The sequence below is a fragment of the Vollenhovia emeryi genome, unplaced genomic scaffold (genome assembly GCF_000949405.1).
Source record: "Vollenhovia emeryi isolate VEMERY1.0 unplaced genomic scaffold, V.emery_V1.0 DF939672.1, whole genome shotgun sequence".
Lineage (NCBI taxonomy): Eukaryota > Metazoa > Arthropoda > Insecta > Hymenoptera > Formicidae > Vollenhovia > Vollenhovia emeryi.
The window spans coordinates 21,324-24,845 of record NW_011966694.1 but is presented as its reverse complement, the minus strand read 5'-3'; the positions used below and the strand labels follow the sequence as shown (position 1 = coordinate 24,845).

The 3,522-nt window shown below is 39.0% G+C and overlaps 1 pseudogene; it reads left to right on the top strand.

Annotated features, from left to right (window-relative positions):
* The first annotated feature begins 277 nt into the window (after positions 1–277).
* On the top strand, positions 278–3,128 carry LOC105556976 (annotated as a pseudogene).
* The last annotated feature ends 394 nt before the right edge of the window (positions 3,129–3,522 follow it).

The window sequence follows — 3,522 nt, the reverse complement described above, 5'->3', positions numbered from 1 at the left end:
CGTTTGGGACGTCGATCATGCGAAACGTCTTCTAACCTAGAAGGACAATTTTTGATCGAGTGAAACGACGGTCGCCGGCGTCGCCGGCGTGGCTCTCAGGTTTATCTCTGAGAGAGATAGACTTAGATAGATTAGAGAACATTGATAATACATACGTAAGTATAGATTATCAATTTATTATCATTTGCATTTTTAATATACATATACTATAATACAAAAATTCATACAGCATGTACTTGTACTTCTTAGGTTATATTGAAACATTTGCTGTTACATTATTGTATGTGCTCTGGAACTGTTAAGTTATTTCGAGACACTTCTGGCAGAGGACGAGGAATGTCGGCAGTGCTTTCGACAATTTCGCAGCTTGTGCACGATCCTTATTTTAGTGCCGATGGAGGGTATTATCGGCGACAGTGCCAAAAGTATACAAAGTATTGTCGACCGCGACACGAACGTTGCGCGGAAGTACGGATACGTGGGAGGTCTTCGATGGAATGCGATCAGTGCCGCGGAGATATTCGAGCCTGTGCTCGCTTACTGGGAAAAGCGCGTGGACACCGACAAGAGCATGCTCGAGCGTTTGCTTAACACTGGCGTCTTGCTGGAACTAATGAATTTGTTCGTACACATGAACCGAGATGAATTTTACTCCACGCACGTGTCGGTCAAGTGCAAGTCGTGCCTGGGCAAACTGTACAGTTAAGAGGGACTTGTACAACGCCGTAGTGATGAAATGCAGATTCGTCAGTCTAGTATGTAAGTTTCCCGTTAAAACTCTGCCGGCGAAAGCGTGCGCTGTTACTAGGAAAATTATGAAGCGGAATGTCGAGTGGGTCATTCGTGAAATGAAGGAATCCGAATGTAAGCGCTGGAGACAATCGTGGAACACGTGTCGCAATTTAACTTACAACGTAGTTACTGTCTGAACATGTGTACGAGGAAAGCGTGTGTTTACTGTTTGTTCACCTTCTTGTGCAGTTGCATCTCTCGACTCGACGGAGTCGAACCGAGCCCTACAGATTCTGAGAGCTTCAGGTATCTTGAGAATATCTCTTTCGTGCTGGACAGATTGAGCGTTGTATATTACAGGAATAATTTGTATAGGAAAGCTGTGACTGTGTGCACATTGAATGCCTTGTTAACGTATAACCAGTTAAACACAAAAGCTTTTCGTAGATGGGTGCACATTAAGAAAATTACGCCCAAAGAAGTCGCAAGCTTAGCTACGCTGGACTGCTTGACCAGTGATGAAGATGAGATAAAGAGCGAACTTGGACTTTCAATCGATATCTCTAAGTACGACGTTACCGCGTTGTGTCTGCGTAAAGTCAAAAGTTTACTGGAGGAACAGGTCGCATTTGCAAACGGCGTGGCAGCGGTTCTGGAAAAATTGAGGAAGCTACAGCCGAGTGATCAATATGCACACACGGTGCAGTTATTAGGGGATTATTTCTTAGGTTTCAATTACGAGAGCTCTATTCTGGAGTACCACGAGCAAGCTATACACGATTTGAAGCAGAAAAAGTCGAACTCTGTAGCTGTTCTGTGCTTGGAAGCTAATTTAAGTCTTTTTACCTTTGCAGAGAACTTGCGAGTTGGAAATAGAAAGTACAACGTTTGCTCTGTGCGCTCCCAAGCTACGAGATCTAGTCGAGAACAAATCTCCAAATGTAGTTCCTGCTTACACTATGATAAATGTAAAAAAGGACACCAATCTTAAGTTGTATCTGCAAAACTGTTTGAAGAAGTGGAAGCAACTGTTTAGTCGCTACTTTGTAAGTTGCTAGAGAGTATTTATTGTGTCGGGCTATTATCGAAAGCTTGTAGCCCAGTAATCATGTGAGCATACTTTATTGTCAATAGAAAAAAATTGTCAAGGAGATTGGGAGCCTAAGCTTAGACTTTGCATGCTGATGACGGCCGGTGAATATGCTCGATTATATCGGTATGAAGACTGCGAGGCTGAAATATGGACATTGGCATACAAGCTGGCATTAGAAATAAACGATCATACAATTATTTATAGTATGTTAACCATTATACAATAATAATTTAGCATTTATCGTAATTAAGAGAAGACAATGTTTCATTGATGAGTTAATATAAATCTTGTTACAGTCACGAGTCGTATATCATTGAGACAAATCGATTACGATTGGATTACCACTGCCAAGGAACATGTTGCGAAGTACAGAGAGTTTCTAAGGACGAAGATGTAATTGCTACCATTGCTACCTTTTAGATAAGTTTAGCAGACATCTATTTTGAATGTGGAAAGGTAAGAAACTACAAATAGGTTACAAATGTAACCTGAAACGTGCAAATATTTTATCTAAAATATAATGCGTATGCAAAATTTCCTGTTTTTTCATTTTTCTAGTATGCAATTACTTGCCGAAGCTAGGAGTCTTCTAGGAATCTCATTTCTTGCTAATAAATCCGTGTATCTGTTGAGTTCAGATGTTATTATACGCAACAGCCATTTTTATAACATTCAACACGAGGATTATTGTTCTTATGTTGAGGAAACTCGCCTTGAAATGAGGAGCTTGAATTAGGATCTGTTGAAGAAAAACTGTAATTATAATTGATGAAGCCATTCATTTAATTCTAATATTAAGCTACGTTCAATTTACACATAAAATTACTCGGCCATTTACAAAGAAATCTTTTTCCAGGGGCAAATCAAATGACGAATCTTTTCAGTTACGATGTAGTTTTCACCATTGCAGTTAATTTGTCCATGAGAATAAACAGTCTATTATCTTTTCGTGGTGTCAGTCCGGATTTAGTGCGACTCTTAAAATCGGCACAGAGTCTAAACGTAATGCTACGTACCGCCGAACTATTGAAATTATTGTGTTACATCGATCTGTCGCGTTTACAACTGGACGACTGCGAGGTGAAGCTGCAAGGTCTCGAGCACAGTAGCAGAAGTGTGATCATTACTTATTAATATAATATTATTTCTAGATTTTTAATATCATTAATAATAATAGTATATTTATAATAATAAAAACATTTTGATTCTTTTAAATAGTGTATATGGTTATGTTCGGAAACATCACCCGAGTGTTCCCATGTATCATATTTTATCCTTCTTGTTCACCGAATGTTAAACAAGGATAAATGATGCATATAGCACTCAGGTGATGTTTCTGAACGCAGCCTATGTAAGACCGTGGTCCGTTATTTCCGAGAGCTAACCTAACCTATAAGCCTAGCCTGGACCTGGATGAAAGCAGTTTATGAATCCATTAAGACCGAAAAATGAATCCTTATAGTGCTCCATTAGAATACTATCTAAAAATTATTTGGGATTCATTGCGAATTCTTATGGAGTATAATAAGAGCCCTTTTGGTATGCGAAAAAGGGCTCCAAAGTGGTGACATAGAAAGGAGTTCTTTTGGAACTCTTAAGAATACATTTAGAACAGAAATGGGACAGAAAAAGAATTCATTTCATAATTTGGGAATTCAAAAAGAATTCTTTTTGGATTCCTTGTGCTATCTGGGTTT